Raw genomic sequence first — 20,297 nt, forward strand, 5'->3', positions numbered from 1 at the left:
CTCCCCAACACATGTGTATATATATGTGTGTGTGTATATATATATATATATATATATATATATATATATATATATATATATATATATTCAGAAAATGTTTTACCAACGCCTGGAACAGGGCAGGAGCATTGGTGAGCCCAAATTGCATTATTAGATATTCAAAGTGGCCAAGGTGGGTGTTAGGTAGGGATGGGTACCGGTGTCCAGTGCCATGATGGCACCGGTTCTGACTTAAACGGTAGTAACCAGACCGAAAAGCAGCGCACATTTCGGTGCTTTATTTCGGTGCTTTATTTCGGTGCTTTTTTTTTCCTGAGCTGTGATACACTTTAGATTCTAGCCAATCATTTTACGTTTACGAGGATAGTAGGCGGGTCCAGGTACGTACGTTCTTTTAGAGCAGAGCTACAGATTAAAAATGGCCAAGGCGAAGCGGTCAAAAGTCTGGCTGTACTTCACAGCAAAATATGCAAACTCAGCAGCCTGCAACAAGTGCTTTAAGGTGATACTGTGATACTGTCAAAGGAGGTAACACCTCAAATCCGATGAAACACCTGGCGACGCATAGCGGGTTTCTTTAAAGCCGAGAAATGCACCGTATTTGATAGCTTGCTGCGAGACCTCACACTGTGCACATCTACTGCAGGTGTGGTGCCTGTTATCGGACCCGGAGCTCTGCTAGTGTAGCAGAAATGATGTCGGATTATATTGTTTTATGTATGCTTTTATAAAATCAGACCCAGATGAGGACTATGTTAAGGGTGACAGGTTGCCCTGGCAACAGACTTTAGAAAGAGGAAGTGCAAGCTGCACCGGAAATTTGACACAAAGAAAAAGAAGAAACTAGTAACATATAAGGAGTTGTTTGTATTTAAACTGTGTGTGACGTGCTGCAAAGATAGCGAGACTGGCTGCTGCTGCCTCAGACTTGAGCTGGCGTTTCTGTGTGCTCAATCTCCATTTTCCGGAAAATGTAAAATTAAAGATCATTTTTTGAGTTAGACCACTTTGAGCCGTGTCTTTCTTCGCCGTTAAAAGAATACAAAGAACAGAATTTAATACCTCGCATATGAGTACCTTCACGACCTTGATAAGGGGAACAAGCAGTCTTGAGAAGAACAGATTCTATTCAATGAAGTAAGCCACCTGGCTGGGATGAGATACCGAAGACATCCTGGGAGAGCTGCACTCCCATCATATAACCACACACATGTATAATCACGCTTGCACAGCACAGTCACACATTGTAATCAGTTATAGTAATTTCTCATAGGTAATACAACAACAAGCTTTATGAATATTCATGTATGTAACCAATAAAAACAACCTGCAGGGGGGAAGCAAGTTGAAGTGGGAGTGTTAAAGAACAGCTTTGAAATTCTCCTGAGCTGCTCGCATAAAAGAAAAATCAACAACATCAACATGCGGATACCTAGGCGCCAGCTGCGGGCCCAAGGCTGGAGCCGAACAAAAACTCCCAGATAACAACTGTGTGTTGACTATTCTTCCCATCCCATGCAAGGCCACCTGGGTTGGCTAGCAGACTGTTTACTTAGCCTGATAGGGTGAAGGACACTGTCTCAGCTGAACTCTGGACACGCACACACATACACTTACACTGATAAGCACGCACTCATCCCCCTCCCTTTCCAAACGCCTTCGATGCTCGTTTCCTGCGGGGGAACACGGCGGGTCTATGTGCAGCGCTGGAATGGTAGCACTGTGCAGGGCGGCTGCTGTGTTCGCTTTGTATTACTGCTCACCCCCCACCCAATCCTGTGGCTTGTCATGTCTTTCACAATGTTGTGCTGTGGACATTTATGTGCTTTTTGTGCAGAGGAGTTTTTTTGTTTCCTGTTCTAATGCTGTCCTACCATGGAAGCACAGCATGAGTAGAGGTCTCTTTTTTCCTCTTGTACTTTCCCATTGTTGTGTATATTTCAGTGTTTTTCTGTAACGCTACCGATCTCTGACTTGTATCCCCATGCAATGTCTGTGTTGTGTCTGTAAGGTCGGGGGGGGGGGTCCCATTTCACTGCAGGGCTACCTGCATGTGGAGAATAAAGCTTTGATTGATTGATTGATTGATTGATTTACCCCTGCAGAAGTCCAGATGTGGCCTACACCTACGTCCATCCAGGAGGTTAGATGCTTCATTGGACTGGCCTCATACTACCACTGGTTCAGTCCCCAGTTGGATGGCCAGGTTGATTGTTTCAATGCCACTCTCCAAAATATCCTGGGCTCCGCAGCAGAATGTTCCCGTGTGCTGTTATGGCCTACAAAGCGACCAAGCACAGTGCTACAGGTTTCACCCCAAACTTCATGATGTTTCGCCAAGAGCTAAGTGAGCCAGTGGACCTTGTTGCCCTGCTAAAGCATTATCGCTGCTGCAAGCCCCTGGACAACACCTAGGTCCTGGATCAAGCTCATCATTGGTCACCTACAGAGGTCCCACCACCAACTTTAGAGGATACAATACAATACAATTCAATTTATATAGCACATTTAAAACCAAAGGTACACCAAAGTGCTTCGCAATAGTGCAATAAGTAATTATTATAAAACATTGACTAAAACAAGCACTTGTACTAATACTAACAATAATTACACCAGAAGTCTGGGCTAAATAAAATAGCTATCAGGCCTCAGTTCAGAGATAGGGTCAGTTCATAAATATAAAATATTATCTAGGAGAATCAGCAATAATGCAGTAAAAATGTTAAAATAGATGAGATAAGGGCACTAGCTAGTGGAGAATGATAAATTAAATAGGTATGTTTTCAACTGGGTTTTGAAAGATTAAATATCTTTCATGGGTTTGTCGGCTTGTTTTTACCACCCACTTGGAGGTCAGATCCACCATGCTTTGCTTAACTTGCACCGAATAGAGCACCCACATACTGGGGAGGCTATCACCCACTGCATTGATCAGACATTAGAAAAGTGGGCTGTAGGGGAAGAGAAGGTGCTGCTCGTTGTAACAGATAAGAAAGTAGAGCTCTTGATGAGTGTTTTTATAGGGGCAAACACATTGTAGTTTTTTTTTTATTTTACTTATGTAAACCATTGTCATTAGTCAACAGCATTTGCAGCTATTACGTTAGAGTTCCCTATTGACTTTTCTGATGCATATGAATATATCGAAGAAATCTACTTCCTCTCATTCACTGAAGATATATTGCAGATAGCGTATGTGCTGCAGAAAGCGCTTTACACTACATTCAGTCATTCACCCATTCACACACTGGCAATGGCAAGCTACATTGCCACACTGACAGAGGCGAGGCGGCCAGACACTGGCGCCACCGGGCCCTCTGACCACCACCAGTAGGCAAACATGGGAGTAGTAATAAGGGGGCACTAGTCCAATATGGCGGCCAACCAAACCGCCATATTGGACTAGTGGACCAAACCGGTTTGACAACCGGTTTGGCCGGATTCGTGCGTGTGCGCATGCGCGTTCAGGTGTGCTCGGCGCATGCGCGTTCAGGTGTGAAAAACACACTCTCTGGGCGGTAACGACTCCTCCTAGTGGGATGGCTTAGGTTATATAGGTATAAAAGTGATCCTTTCACATTCTAAGAGCATCATCGCCACGGCCTAAGGAGCACAGACACATCGCGCTAAGGACCCCACCGACTCATCGACCTAAGGAGCACAGAATACCATCTGTATCAACCATGACACCCAGCCAGGACATCGCCCATGCCACAGCCGCTCTAGGTATGTCTACAGGAGTATGCAACCGGGGTCCTCAACGTAAAAAGCAACGCTGTGAAAACGCCGTAGATGGGACTGTATTTAAGTTAGAATATCGCGGCGCTGAAGGGTATGTGTATACCATTAAATATACCGAAGGGACAGTTGTGCTTAGTGTAGATTGTGGCGAGGGATTGTTTTGGGGGGAACCCCAAAGCATGTCTACCAAAAACTGGAAGCTCTTCCGCACCGTAGTGTGTGCGGACCTGGACAATGTGGGCTTCCCAGAGGTGCTGTATGTTTCCCAGTGGAACAGTGCATCAGGCCCTGAGCTTTACAGGGTTGAGGCTGATCGTTTCAATCGCAACCCTGAAGACTTTATTTTTCTCAGTGTATGTGATGACAGGGATAGTCTTATTGCTTCCAGAGGGCTTGAAAACTGGAGGTTAAATCCTTACCCTCTAAACCTCGAAGAGCGCACAAGATGGTTTAAGGACTTGTTTTTTATACAGTGGTGCGACTGGAGAGGTTTGTCACGTCTGTTTAGCCAGATTGACGACGCGATCAAGAGGGACAGACTCAACACTGCGTACGAGAGTATTAGAAAACACCTTGTTTTTGACGATCTGGCGAGTTGTCCGAAGACTGGTTTGCCTGCTACCCTGTGCAAACCTAAAATCATAAGACCTTCCGACAACTAAACAATAAACTGGTAGGTTTAATGTGCGGGTGTGTGTGGGGGGTTGCGTGTGTATCTATGTGACAAATTAAGAGCTTGTGGTTTTCATTTTACAGAGCGTGACACGCAGTTGTGGGACCTGTCAGAGTCACCATCAATAGGGCTGCTAACCCAGACTCCACCACCCTCACCATCATGCTCGCAGGACCCCCTCATATCAGACCTGTGGGAGGAAACTGTAATCGACATCAAACTCGCAACTCTCCACCTGTTGATGTTGGCGCTGAATGAGTTTCTACAAGAGACATGTTACGGATGCCAAACAGGCCACCCCAGTCAGGTGCAACACAGCTGCTTGCAGGAATTGTCTGAGTATTTCTTCAACACCTACTATGACGATGTGATGATAAGGCTCAAGACTGACCGATTCATCCCAGCCATCCGGCTGTTTGTACGCTCATACACCGCAGATGGGACTGGAACACAAATCCGCAGAGTTGCAGAACACCTCATGTGTGAACTGAGATCAGAGCGACATATAGTATGCGCCATTAATGACAACATTGCAAGTACTTGCGCCCGACGTGTTAAACCAGCCATGCTCCACATGATTGGAAACTACTGGGATGGGAGACACCTGGTTTAATGTGTGCTGTTCAAGTATCCATTGTCTGTGATTGTGTCTGTGTGAAAATTAAATAAAAACTTCTTAGTCATTTGTGGTTTGCACAGTCATGGAAAGCACATTGCATAAAATATATCATGATCCAGCCCATCCTGCGGGGTTGGCCAGTTTAAATAAGCTACGTATAGCGGCAGGGGAGGCATCAGGTGTAACACCTCCAATATCTCAGGTCAAACATTATTTAGAACAAGACGACACTTACACACTCCATAAACCTGTGAGGATCCATTTCCCCAGAAATAGAGTATTGGTGACAGGGGTCGACAAACAGTTTCAAGCCGATCTGGTTGACATGTGTGAATATGTGGCAGATAATGATAATGTGAGATATCTGCTAACATGTATAGATGTATTCTCAAAATACGCATGGGTTAGATGCCTAACAAACAAGACAGCGAATGTTGTATCAGCTGCTTTTGAGGATATACTTAGTGAGGGTAGGATCCCTGTGAAACTACAAACAGATGAAGGCAAAGAGTTTTATAATACAACCTTTAAACAGCTAATGAAGCGATATAATATCAAGCATTTCTCAACAGCTAGCGAGGTTAAATGCAGTATTGTCGAGAGATTCAATCGTAGCTTCAAGGGTAGAATGTGGAAGTACTTAACATCAGCCAACTCCCGGAGATATGTAGATGTCATACCAGATCTCACACAAGCATATAACAATGCTTATCACAGATCTATCCAAATGGCTCCGGCAGAGGTGAATAAGGATAATGAGAAGTCGGTCTTTAACGCGCTGTACAAAACGAGGCCTCAGAGGGAACTGTGCTTTAAATTTAATATTGGCAACACTGCACGAATATCAAAACTGAGAGGAAAGTTTCGAAAAGGATACGAGCAGACCTACACCGATGAGATTTTCACAGTCAAGGAACGTATAGGGAGACAGCCCCCAGTGTACAGACTAGCGGATCTAGCAGGAGAGGTATTGAAAGGGTCATTTTATGAGCCTGAGATACAACGTGTGGTTGTTGATGAAAACAAAACATTTAAAATTGAAAACATATTGGCTAGAAAAACAGTGGGTCGGAAAAAGCATGTGCTAGTGAAATGGCTAGGATGGCCCGACAGCTTTAATTCGTGGATTCCAGAGAAAGACATCGTTGAGGCGTAATTAACTCAGATGACGCAGCTCTACACACATTCATTCAACACTGAGCATAGACTGAGAAAGCATGAATAAAAAGAACAACAACAATGCAGGCTTCTATGTAAGCCTCTTCTCGAATGCTTCGGCGCATGTTTACCCGGGTAATAAAATATCTAATTTTAGAACAAAGCTAGCAAAACCTATTGTTTTGGATCAGCCGTATGAGGTCGCTGTTATAGAGATGCAGTACCCACGCATATGGATGTCTTTTCCACAATCAGATTCGCAAGTGGAAATTCATGACCCGGTCAAAGATGGAACCATCGCCGTAACCATGATCGAACTGTCTGTGGGTCATTATGCATCTGTGGAACAGATAATAAAAGAATTTAATTTTAAATGTCAGCAGTACCAAACCACTGGAGACCTTAAAATGCAATACAACACAGTTACTAACCATGCCTGTGTTATGGGACCTAGGGGGACTATTCTCACATTTAGAGGGAGACTGGCGGAAATCCTAGGATTCGAAACAGGAGACCCGTTTGTACTTCATTATAAAAACACATATGCCCCGCACCCCGCAGACATATACGGGGGAAAATATAACATCTTTATTTATCCAGATATCGTTGATTACCAGCTTGTGGGTGACGCCCACGCGAGGCTATTAAGAGCTATAAATATCACGGACGATGACCGCCGCTTGCCTATTCTACAATTTGACAGCCCACACTACACACCTGTGTCAAAGACATTGATCGACGACATAGAAATTGATTTGAAAGACGATCGAAATCAACACATACCCTTTTTATACGGCAAGGTGTTTGTCAAGTTACACTTCCGACCGATAACCCACCATTTTTGAAAAAAAAGGATGGCCGTCTACAACACTGATGACTCAAAATATGTAAAATACTACTTATCACAGGCTGGTGGAGAGCTCGGAGGGTATGTTGGGACCAGTACGCAATATGGGTCAGGGCTGGGTGGGTTGTTCCGCAGCTTGTTTAGATTTGCTGTACCACTGTTTAAAAAAGGAGTTAGCATAGTCAAACCACACCTAAAAACAGCCGCATCGGGCATAGTGTCTGATGTCATAACCAACATAACCAGACCCTCAACCACTAAGCAGGACGGTAGTGGATTGTATGTGTATACGCCCAGACCATCTAAGACCCCACCCCCAGGGCAGTCGTTGTCTAAAAAGCGTAAAACCACAAAACCTAGCAGGAGAGCTAGCAAACGGACACCGCCACGCAGAGTGAAAAGACCCAGAACCAGTCGTTCAAAAACTGCAGCGTTTGACAATTCTAAATGGCACTGTTACACAGGCATTCTGGAGAATGTGTAAAAACAGAGCTGGACCTGTTTACTGTTCCCTACACACAGACTAGCATTGAGAAAAGTACATTTATCGAAATCCCACCTGTATCTGCAATCACTGATGGAGGGCCGATCGAGTTTTACATCTCATCGTCCGGTGAAGATTACCTGGATCTAAATGACTCATATATCTACACACGTGTGAGAATCACAAACGCTGATGGCTCAAACCTGGCTAGGGACGCTAATGTAGGATTTATTAATTATCCTGGATGCAGCATATTTAGTCAAGTTGATGTTAATTTGGGAGACCGGCTCATTAGTCAATCATCCAACACATATCCATACAGAGGTGTGATAGAATGTCTTATCAATTATAATAAGGACACTTTAGACACACAGTTCAGCACCGGGTTATTCTGTAAGGATACATCATCACACATGAGTGACACATCTATAGAAGGAGAGAACCAGGGCCTGGTGACCAGAGGTGGCTACACAGCAAATAGCAGTATTGTTGAATTGATTGCACCAGTACATGCAGACCTGTTTTTTCAAGAAAAACTGTTACTTAATGGAATCGACCTGTCACTGAAATTTGTGCGCTCTAAAGACGAATTTGCTCTCATGACAGTGGATACCAATGCATACAGAGTTAAAATTGTCTCAGCCAGTCTCTTTGTCAAGAAAGTTAGTGTATCACCGACCGTCAGACTTGCACACAGCAAGGCATTGCACCATGCAAACGCAAAATACACGGTAGACAGAGTGTCTTTAAAGACCTTCTCCATACCTGCAGGGGCTAGAATATCAACAAATGACAATTTATTTATGGGTAGGATACCTAAATTTGTGATCATTGCATTTATAGACAATGAAGCATACACTGGCTCCTACCAGCGTAATCCATTTCATTTTGAAAACTGCGATATAGAATTTATGTCTTTATATGCTGATTGTCAGGCTTATCCTGCTAAACCATTCCAGCCAAATTTCCAGAGAAAACACTATACCAGAGAATTTTACCAGCTGATACAAACCACAGGAAGACATTTAAAGGACAGATCCTTAGCCATTACACGTGCTGACTTTGGTAACGGCTACACTTTATTCTGTTTCAATCTGGAAGCTGACGAAGGACATTCAGGGAATGTGTCGTTAATTAAAACTGGGAACGTGAGATTGGAAACCCGTTTCAGAAATCCACTACCCCGTACAGTGAACCTCTTGTGTTATTCGGTATTTGATTCAGTCATTGAAATATCTAACATGAGACAGGTGCTCTTGGACTACTATTGAGACAAAAACGGTCATGAACACTATAGAACTATCAGCCGTGATCGGCAGCATTATCAATAAAAACACACATTTCCTAGGCGTGTTAGCCTATGATCAGCTAACCACTGAACGGCTTCAAAGACTCCCTGCTATGGGTATTGTAAACACCCACCCTTCTACGATGCCCGGGGAACATTGGCTTGCTGTTTATATTTCGAGAGACAGACGCGGTTATTTTTTTGATAGTTTTGGTCACTCGTTAGACAGTTTTCCCCCAGCAATAAAGATGTTTCTTCTAAAAAACTGTTCCACTGTTTTATATTCAGGAAAACAAGTGCAGAACGACTTCTCCATCACATGCGGTCAACATTGTGTATTTTTTTTATATCATGTGCAAAATGGTGTATCTTATGAGCGTCTGCTTAACATGTATGGGTCTGATTTAATTTGTAATGATGCTATGGTGTGTCGATTTGTCAACAACATACAACCTGTTGCTGTATGCAGTGATTACGTGTGTGTGCAATGTGGATACTGACATGTACTAATGAGAATAATAAAAACAACATGAGAGCATGACATAATCGAGTCAATGGTATTTATTATCAAATCTCGTATATATATATATAGATTCACAACATACATTGTTTAAACATAAATAAAAGAAATCAAACATTAAACAGTAATAAAAAATAAAAACATATATTTAACAGTAATAAAGACATAATATATTTAACAGTAATAAAATAAAATAAAACAAAACAATTTAGCAGCAATAAGTGAAAAAAACATTACAGTAGAAAAACACCAAACAGCAAATATTTTTAGCAGAAAAACAATTTCAGGTGCAATAAGAAAAAACCTGAATTCAAAAATCCAACCACTCTACAGGACCCCCCTTTAATTTGTTTTTTTTATTCTTTATTTTTTTTAGTGTACTATGTCGCAGCGGTCCGCCAGGGGTGATCTTTTTTGGTGTGTGTTTTAAAAAACCAGGGTCTTCAGACAGTGTGTGATCGGTTTTATACATGGTGACGGTCTTACGTATGCCTGTGTTAGATATGGCTGATAACGGTACGTTTAAATCTGAGACAGCTTTTAAAAACTCTGTCCAGCCGATAGGTCTCAAACCCTCAGAGGGTGTGTGTGTGGTTATGACGCCTTTAATTAGATCATAAATGTGTGAACCAGGGATGGTGTGTTTATCAACAACAATTTCGCCTTTGTCGTTGTAAGAGATCAAGTGTGGCGAACGGCTCACCGCTGATAGAATAAGTTCTGCATTCCTCCTACTCCTTTTAGGTATGTGTGTTAAAACATTCTCCGCAACAAGATCCCTCACCCCTGCATCACCATGAACAGGCGATGTGTCCGCCGACTGGGGTTGTACATCCCTGTTAAATTGTTCAGGTAATGATAAAGACAATACATTCTTTTCACGGGCACCTTGTCTCACAAGGGTAAGGTATCTTTGGAGAATATCGCTGTATTTTTTAGCCTTCTCATACACATCTATGTCAGAATCTTGTAACACTTGTAACATCTCCTTGTCCAACTCGTTCTGAGACTGTTGTCTGATGCTGACTGTTTGCTGCTGCTGCTGCTGCTGTTGCTTTATTAAGTCCAACTGGTGTTGGGGTACCAAAAACATCTTTTGCACATGTTCCATTTTCACCTGTTTGCTATCAGACTGGTTATGAAAGGGATTGCAGCCCCTAATAGCGGCAGTAAAAACCCTCCAGATTGGTTGATTGTCTTTCTCTTTTTCAAAGTTTTTATTTTTTTTGTCTGCAATCAGTCTGATTATTGATTTTTTCTTTTTCAGCTGTTTGTACTGCTGATTGGTCAGTGGAATGTTACCATGCAATACATTAAAGGCTATCTCACACAGCGCATTGATAAAATCTAAGTTTGAATTACTAATAATAACTCTGCGTAGAGTAGGAGGAGCCCTGTATATCATCTCCAACAGAGACAGATTCCTCTGCATGCGTGATGACATCCTTTCACCTCTTTGCTGATTTTTGTTTTGGAATGTAAACAACCGGACGCTCTGATAGTAAATTTGTTCTGAGTCTTAAATAGTCCGGGGACTTAGCTTTATACTCTATTAAAAGATACCCGTATGTTGTGGATGTGGCATCATTAAACGCTTCTATAAAATATTTAGTATTACCCGGAAACATTTGCCTACCTAAAAGCATAACCTGATATTTATCTCTCGGATTTTTAAACAATATTAGGTAGTTAGTGTTCAAGGAAATGGTTCTACTGGATTTTCCTTGAATAAACAAATTCTGAACTAGATATATACAACTCAAATTCCTATGATGCACATACTTTGTGAACACATTTTGTACTTCTAAATTGTTAGCTGCATCGTTCATTACATCGTCTATAATTAACAAATTGTTCTTTTCTGCAGGAAGAAGGGTGTCATCAGCAAGAGATTCGGGTATACCGTTAACAAAGTTTATGTCTCTTATCTTAAGAAGCTGGTCATATAATGGCTGCCAGCATGAGTATATATATATACAATATTGTCAATGCTGCATGATATAATCCTGGAAGAATTTTCAATTATGCTTTAACAAAAAAAGTCTTGCCGCAGTTACTGGGACCGCTGACCACCATACTGAACGGGTGCTGCAACCGGGCGTCAAACCCCTGTTCTAATTTAAAATCCATAAGGTACGGTTGTATAGTCTGGGAGCACACGGCGCTTATTGTAAACAACTTTAACTTTTTTCACAATGGTTTTATTCTTCAAATGAAGCTTCTTTTTATCGCGTCTGATGCTATCAGACACGGCAACTAGGTGTGCGTCTGATGTCTGATTGGTTACAAACTTGTGGACTAAACCTTTCAAGGAGTCGTGGGTGACAACTTTCGAGTTTAATGCATTCAGTGTCACGCCTTTACATTTGACCTGGGTCTTGCCCAGCGATGTGTGATACGCGTAGCATTTTGGCCCACCGGAAACAAATTCCGCTATGTAATCCTCCACACCACCCTCTCCACAGTCTAATTCACTTGTGAGATCCCCCAGAAACGGACCTAGAGGAGGCATCCACTCGCCAGGGCGTGCCGTGAAAATGACACTGTCCGTGTCACAATACAGCACGCGCTGCTGCAAGTTGTCTAGCAAATCATACAGCATGAGTCTGGCGTGTGCAGTGGTCATGGCCCCGACAAAGACATTAACGTCCTTCACACGGGAAGCTCTACCATCAGCATGCCGCCACTGCACCATTGCGACGTCGTCAGAGATGAAACAAAACTGACGCACGTCGTACTGGTCGCTAAACATTAGCTGGCTAAATCTGGAAGGGTCTGTAATGAGCTCAGATGATGCCATATTTGACCTCATGCTGAAACGACCCCATAACGAGTTTAGCAACAGCTTGTTACAGTTACGAACAGCTTTATTTACACAAATCTTGGATGGGTCTAGCATTATTCCCTCCTTCTCATAATACTCGTCTATGTACTTCTTCTGTTCGTCAGGTGTCTTCACGTGTTCAGGATACCCCGAGGCCTCCTGTTTGAGTTTTAGGAAGGCTTTCACATAGTCTTTAAACAATGTGTCGGTCTTATTGGGGAAATGCCACACCTCATCAATAGCAAGAACCTTGTATCCCTTCTCAACAGCTTTTTCAAGCTCAAATGAGACCCACGTGCCTTTCAACACCCGCTCACTGTCCCTGTGCCCACATGCAGTATGCTGGTTTTGGTCTTCAGCACACATGCTGCAGAGTGGAAACATCAGTTTTCCGTGGCACCTGTAGGGAAGGACGGGGTGAAAAAGACCCTTAGGGGGGAGCACTGTGCATTTAACAAAGCCGAAATAATTTTCTAGCTTGTCAAAGTTGGTGTAAATGACTTGAGGGTGTCCTACAGGATAGTCTTTTTTAGATTGCACTGTGGGATAGAGACTGGTGAAGTCGTAGTAAAATATTTTTTCATCACAACCAGTCTTGTGGTACAGCTTTAGAGCATTTGTGCGACCTCCAAAAAGGGCGTCTCGGGGATTCATGCGTTCTGGCTTTCTGTATGTGTGCATGAAAGCCACAACTGCAGGGTCTGTCTGCTTCAAGGCAGCCCATTCACATTCCCATCACTATTACGCTCACACTGTGTTGTGATCTCAGTGCATCAACTTTGTCACAAAACATGCGATGCAGCAGTCCATAGGATGCTTTGCTGACAGGATTAACTTCACTCTCGGGGTAACATTTAACACAGCCGTGGTGAAAACATCCTGCAAATTCATAAGCTGTATTACTTGTGGGGTCAAAACCGTCCACAAAATACGGTCCAACCCTCTGTTCGCCTCCTCTGAGAGCATGTTTTACCACTTTGTTGGTGGTGTGGGACACATATTGAAGCCATTCGATAGAGACGTTAGAAAACGTCTTATTCTGCTCAACGTATGCCCCGTCATACGTGAGAGCGAGCGTGTCTCTAGCCAGAAACAGCGTTTTATACACACCCATACTAAATGCAGCCAAGGTGGTATACATGAATGGATCAACTTGTGTACAACCCAGTAACGTGTCACGATAAATGCTGCATGCTTTACGCAGGACATCAACATTGTTAACACAGTAACGCCTGAGTTCAGCCTGAAAATCAAAGGGATTCTGTGAGGCAACCTGGTACCATTCCATGAATCGCACTTTATCGCTTTCAGACATGTGCTCATAGCCGTAGAAGGAGGGGTCTGGGTATGGGCCCACATAATGCTCATTATCCCTCATATTAAACCTGTGTGGGAAATGGCCCTTCTGCAGGTCTTGAAAACCTAAAGCAGAGGGTATTTTGGCAAGGCCCATGGGCAAAAAGCTGAACGAATCAATCCATCGCTGGTCATAGTCCCTGTCATACATCAAAATCACACGGCTGCCGCTCATTATGACACTAGGTGTTATGCACTGTCTGACAAAGTACTCGAGGAGTATGTAGTTGTCAAAGCCAGATGCATTATGTGCTATGAACGTGTACCCACGAAACCTTGGGCGTCTGTAATGTTGCACAAACGCCTCCACACACTTTAATGTGTTAAATGTGAACTTATTGCCCTTCAGATCAGACGCACACACAAAGTTAGCCTCGTGTTTACCGTTGTGGTACCTAGTCTCGAAATCATATAAAATGTATTTATCGCTAGGCTTCTGTTTTTCAACAGGCTGTATGAAACACTGATGGTCGGAGTCTCCGGGTAATTTAGGCTCGCGGCAGTGCTCACATCTAGGCTGGGCACATCTGTGTGGTGATTTCTTGGATTCTCTATATGTGGTGCCACAGTGCATGCAATGTTTCATATTATCACAGGGGATCATGTTGTGTTTTAATTCTGGTAATTTGTGTTGCTGGTAACAGTGTTGTGATTTGCAGATGCGGTTACAGTCGCTGCATTTCACTGTGGGACCCCTGTGGTGTTGACAGAGTGTATAACATGTGTTACATCTATGTTTACAGCTATGGTGTAATGGTGTATTATATGTACTGTAACAGAAATTACACACATAGGATGCACCAAGAAAAGCGGTCGGGTTTAAAATCATGTGGTAATGTTGATTATGGAGATACATCATCAACGTGTTTGTGTTTGGCTCTTCATGTGTGAAAAAACATTCCAGGCGTTTACGCCCTTCTGTGTGGTAATAGATTACAATCTTAATGTTGAAGTGCTTCTCAAATTTACTGACATCAGTGAATGATACTTGCTGTGTGTCACATAGACCTACTTCAGCATGCATCCGTTTAGCTGTAGCGAGTTTTTCTAGCTCAGAGGCTGATGAGTTTAATGAATGTGCTATACATAGGGAGAAGCACAAATTGTTGTGTGTGTTGTTTGGTGTGTATAAATGTCTGCCTTTCTTTGAGAGAATCTCATCATAAGGGATTTGTGCCAGTCTTAAGCGAGCCCCACCACTACTGTTCTGAGCTACCGTGACAATAAACTCTAATTCATCATCACCGATAGATTCATCATTACTCTGCATAACTTGTGCAATTCGATCGAGAAACAGCTCCGGATCATACCGATCATCAGCGTTTAAAACAGCCTGAACATCTGAAGCCAGCGAGGGGCCACGCAGGACCACGTTTAGAACACTGCCCTGTTGAGATCCAGCCACAGCTCGGTCTACCACATTGGCTAAGCACTAGCGCACTCGCGCAGGTACTTGTTCTGGATGATCAAGACTTATACCCCTAAAATCAAGGTGCTCGCGCAATTCGCGAGCATTAAAATTAGGTATCTCTCTAATGTGTGGCTGGGAGTGCCTGCCAGATCCAGATTGCACAACGGGCTCAATCACGATAGTATCACTTTGTGAGAAATTTACAATGACTGAGGGGGTGTGTGGTGTTGCAGCGGCGCCCGGACATGCATGTGTGGCTGTAGTACTAGTAGAAGCGGTAACAGGCTCAATAACACCAGCAGCAGCAGCAATACGGTTAGCATCAGTAACAACAGTTACCTGATGTACTATCACTATTATTAACAACAGCAATAGCCCCATCAGCAATAGCAGGCATAGGAACAGTCTGACGAGGATGTGTATCAGATGAGGCTGATGCAGGCACACTATTAAGTCTAGCTATAATATCGTCTAATTTGTTATTTGTTTCTTCAGCCCACTGCATAAAAGTCTCTAAGTCAAAACATCTAACAGGAGTGGAGGTTCCGTTATTATGCTTAAATAATTTATTTGGAGGGTCCATGGTCTGGATTTTAAAAGTCAGGGACTTGAAATTTTGCTGCAGATGATGTCTAATGTACTACACACTTTGTTTATGAATTTGGTAAACTGTTGCCTTTGTACCTGTGCTTCTTGGTGGTATTGATTGAGTCTAGCTTCAATCAAACATAATTTATCAGCTAATGAAGCTATATGACTCTGTTCATCAGGCTGAGCGTCTGAAACCTTCATGTAAGCATCATACGCCGCTGATATTTGAGAGTCTGTTATACCGTCGTCTTCAAAATCTACGTGTGAATCAACACTATTTCTGACACATTCTGGTGTGGTGGGTATATGAACAAGATCGAAATCTGATATACTGTACTCAAAAACATCAGAGAAATCACGAGGCAAGCACTCACTCGGGGGTGTTGCAGGTCCGCTGATGAAGGTCGCTTCTGACTCTCCACTGTTGCACAAAGCTCCAGGTTTTTGTTGTTCTGGGAGGTCGATACTGCTTAAACATTCCAAAAACGTCTGGAATAGTACGGTGTCCTGATCATTATGAGGAGGGGTACTGTGCTGCAGTCTGTGAAGATAGATATGTGTTAAAACATTTATACATGTACCCATTTCAAACAGAATAAGCGTGTCTCCCTCTCTATCTCTTTTTATCTAATTTATATATACCTATGCTTACCTTGTAGTGTGCGTTATTCCGGACGGCCCTGGTTCTCCGCACATAAGGTTCTCTGGCGTGGCTCTGTATGTGTAAAACGGTCGGTTTTAGAACATTTGGAATTGTTTAAACCCATTTGCTGTTTTTTTAAAATACACAATTATACATCCCGTTGTATACAGTGGGGCAAAAAAGTATTTAGTCAGCCACTGATTGTGCAAGTTCCCCCACTTAAAATGATGACAGAGGTCAGTAATTTGCACCAGAGGTACACTTCAACTGTGAGAGACAGAATGTGAAAAAAAAATCCATGAATTCACATGGTAGGATTTGTAAAGAATTTATTCGTAAATCAGGGTGGAAAATAAGTATTTGGTCAATAACAAAAATACAACTCAATACTTTGTAACATAACCTTTGTTGGCAATAACAGAGGTCAAACGTTTACTATAGGTCTTTACCAGGTTTGCACACACAGTAGCTGGTATTTTGGCCCATTCCTCCATGCAGATCTTCTCAAGAGCAGTGATGTTTTGGGGCTGTCGCCGAGCAACACGGACTTTCAACTCCCGCCACAGATTTTCTATGGGGTTGAGGTCTGGAGACTGGCTAGGCCACTCCAGGACTTTCAAATGCTTCTTACGGAGCCACTCCTTTGTTGCCCGGGCGGTGTGTTTTGGATCATTGTCATGTTGGAAGACCCAGCCTCGTTTCATCTTCAAAGTTCTCACTGATGGAAGGAGGTTTTGGCTCAAAATCTCACGATACTTGGCCCCATTCATTCTGTCCTTAACACGGATCAGTCGTCCTGTCCCCTTGGCAGAAAAACAGCCCCATAGCATGATGTTTCCACCCCCATGCTTCACAGTAGGTATGGTGTTCTTGGGATGCAACTCAGTATTCTTCTTCCTCCAAACACGACGAGTTGAGTTTATACCAAAAAGTTCTACTTTGGTTTCATCTGACCACATGACATTCTCCCAATCCTCTGCTGTATCATCCATGTGCTCTCTGGCAAACTTCAGACGGGCCTGGACATGCACTGGCTTCAGCAGCGGAACACGTCTGGCACTGCGGGATTTGATTCCCTGCCGTTGTAGTGTGTTACTGATGGTGACCTTTGTTACTTTGGTCCCAGCTCTCTGCAGGTCATTCACCAGGTCCCCCCGTGTGGTTCTGGGATCTTTGCTCACCGTTCTCATGATCATTTTGACCCCACGGGATGAGATCTTGCGTGGAGCCCCAGATCGAGGGAGATTATCAGTGGTCTTGTATGTCTTCCATTTTCTGATGATTGCTCCCACAGTTGATTTTTTCACACCAAGCTGCTTGCCTATTGTAGATTCACTCTTCCCAGTCTGGTGCAGGTCTACAATTCTTTTCCTGGTGTCCTTCGAAAGCTCTTTGGTCTTGGCCATGGCGGAGTTTGGAGTCTGACTGGTTGAGGCTGTGGACAGGTGTCTTTTATACAGATGATGAGGTCAAACAGGTGCCATTCATACAGGTAACGAGTGGGGGACAGAAAAGCTTCTTACAGAAGACGTTACAGGTCTGTGAGAGCCTGGGATTTTCCTTGTTTGAGGTGACCAAATACTTATTTTCCACCCTGATTTACGAATAAATTCTTTACAAATCCTACCATGTGAATTCATGGATTTTTTTTTCACATTCTGTCTCTCACAGTTGAAGTGTACCTCTGGTGCAAATTACTGACCTCTGTCATCATTTTAAGTGGGGGAACTTGCACAATCGGTGGCTGACTAAATACTTTTTTGCCCCACTGTACATACCTTTTGTAAGGATGGGCTCTGTGGTCACGGTGTCTGAATGTTTTCCTGCTCAGTTTGTTAACCCTGGAACAAATCAAAGAAAAACTCTGTTATTATATAATTTAAAACAATCGCAAGCTTAAAACATACATACGATTAAAAATCGCGTAATTCTGTACACACCTTGTGCCTGTTAAAGAAGTTGTTCCATCTGTAAAAGCTCCCGTTTCTAAAGAAAAGGGTCCTGTGCCGTTCTCCCGAACTCCTAAAAATTAAGCTTTTGTTTTAGGAAAAAGATAGTTTGAATATCCTATAATATGTTAACATAACACTTTTAAAAATACAATAATAGGTTTTGTTTTACTTACCGTTTAAGATGTCCATGTTATAAAGAACGATGTTAGTTTTGATGATCTCAAAGAAAATGGTGTTGTCGCGACGAATGCAGAGTTCACCCTGAGCCTAGCATGGCTCTCAGTTAAATACCTTCTCCTGGAACAATGCCAGTACACAGCTGTTTCACACCTTAAGGTTCACACTCCCTTGCTACTTCCCAGAGTCCTCCAAGAGATGAATGTGTGGTCCTCTGGAGTTCCTGTTTCCCGCCAACACCCTTACTACACCCCCCCCCCCCCCACCCCCCCCACCATTTGTCTAGCTGGCTTTGTCTCATTCTTAGTTCAACATTCCGAAATCCCGATTTTTAAATAAAATGATCGCATCAACCCTGGAAAGAAACCCCAGTAGATGTGTGAAAAAAACTAGTTAAATTAAAACTGGGGGGATTGGTTAAATAAAACGCTTGTGAACATGCTGACATTACCCATTCAGAAGAAATTCCCACTTGTGCCGTTTTTAAAATAAATTGCATGCATCGCAGCAAGCTGAGATATTGTCAGATTTAGAAAATTAGTGTGACTAAAACACTATTACCAACACTTTTGACTAGATGTATATAAAAACCATCCCCTCTTTGTTAAGGAGCACTGCGAACCAAAACAGCTTCCACTCCACTCAGCTTCAAAACAAAGAATTGCTTTTAAGAACACATATGTCTGCATAACTGAATGTCGAGATACACCTAAGTGATAAAAATAGTTTAATTAAAAAACCCTATGGTTTGATTAAATTAAAACCCTGTTAAAAACACATAAACTCATATAACCACCCCCCCCTCTGACGCCCTGTGTGTTTCCATACATGAAGTAGCATCAGTACACATCTGTTTCACACCTTAAGGTTCACACTCCTTTGCTACTTCCCAGAGTCCTCCAAGAGACAAAAGACACCTGCTCTGGAGTTCCTGTTTCCCGCCAACACCCTTACTACACCCGCCCTACCATTTGTCTAGCTGGCTTTGTCTCATTCTTAGTTCAACATTCCGAAATCCCGATTTTTAAATAAAATGATCGCATCAACCCTGGAAAGAAACCCCAGTAGATGTGTGAAAAAAACTAGTTAAATTAAAACTGGGGGGATTGGTTAAATAAAACGCTTGTGAACATGCTGACATTACCCATTCAGAAGAAATTCCCACTTGTGCCGTTTTTAAAATAAATTGCATGCATCGCAGCAAGCTGAGATATTGTCAGATTTAGAAAATTAGTGTGACTAAAACACTATTACCAACACTTTTGACTAGATGTATATAAAAACCATCCCCTCTTTGTTAAGGAGCACTGCGAACCAAAACAGCTTCCACTCCACTCAGCTTCAAAACAAAGAATTGCTTTTAAGAACACATATGTCTGCATAACTGAATGTCGAGATACACCTAAGTGATAAAAATAGTTTAATTAAAAAACCCTATGGTTTGATTAAATTAAAACCCTGTTAAAAACACATAAACTCATATAACCACCCCCCCCTCTGACGCCCTGTGTGTTTCCATACATGAAGTAGCATCAGTACACATCTGTTTCACACCTTAAGGTTCAACCTCCCTTGCTACTTCCCAGAGTCCTCCAAGAGACAAAAGACACCTGCTCTGGAGATGCCCCCGAGCACACCTGCTGACGTCCTGTGTGTTTCCACACATGAACTAACATGCCCCCCCCGAGCACACCTGAACGCGCATGCGCACACGCACAAATCCGGTCAAACCGGTTGTCAAACCGGTTTGGTTGGCCGCCATATTGGACTAGTGCCCCCTTATTACGACTCATGGGGTTAGTATCTTGCCAAGGATATTTGGCATGCAGCCAGGAGGCAGCCTGGGATGGAACACCGACCTTCTGATTAGTGGCTGACCTGCTCTGCCACCTGAGCTACAGCCACCTGATTCAGCTTAGCAGATACACAAGTTGACTGACGCTGATAGCCTTGTAATCGGAAGGTTTCCGGTTCGAGCCCCGGCTTGGACAGTCTCGGTTGTTGTGTCCTTGG

At 43.0% G+C, this 20,297-nt stretch overlaps 1 long non-coding RNA gene across 1 annotated transcript; it reads right to left on the minus strand.

Annotated features, from left to right (window-relative positions):
* Window positions 1-15,324: 15,324 nt before the first annotated feature.
* On the minus strand, window positions 15,325-18,536 carry LOC146519886 (uncharacterized). The gene is made up of 3 exons (XR_014873759.1): window positions 17,934-18,536; window positions 16,165-16,227; window positions 15,325-16,053 (listed from the first exon to the last, which is right to left on the minus strand). It is a non-coding gene; the product is annotated as an uncharacterized LOC146519886 (long non-coding RNA).
* Window positions 18,537-20,297: the final 1,761 nt, after the last annotated feature.

The sequence above is a fragment of the Neolamprologus multifasciatus genome, chromosome 4 (genome assembly GCF_963576455.1).
Source record: "Neolamprologus multifasciatus chromosome 4, fNeoMul1.2, whole genome shotgun sequence".
In the NCBI taxonomy this organism is placed as follows: Eukaryota; Metazoa; Chordata; class Actinopteri; order Cichliformes; family Cichlidae; genus Neolamprologus; species Neolamprologus multifasciatus.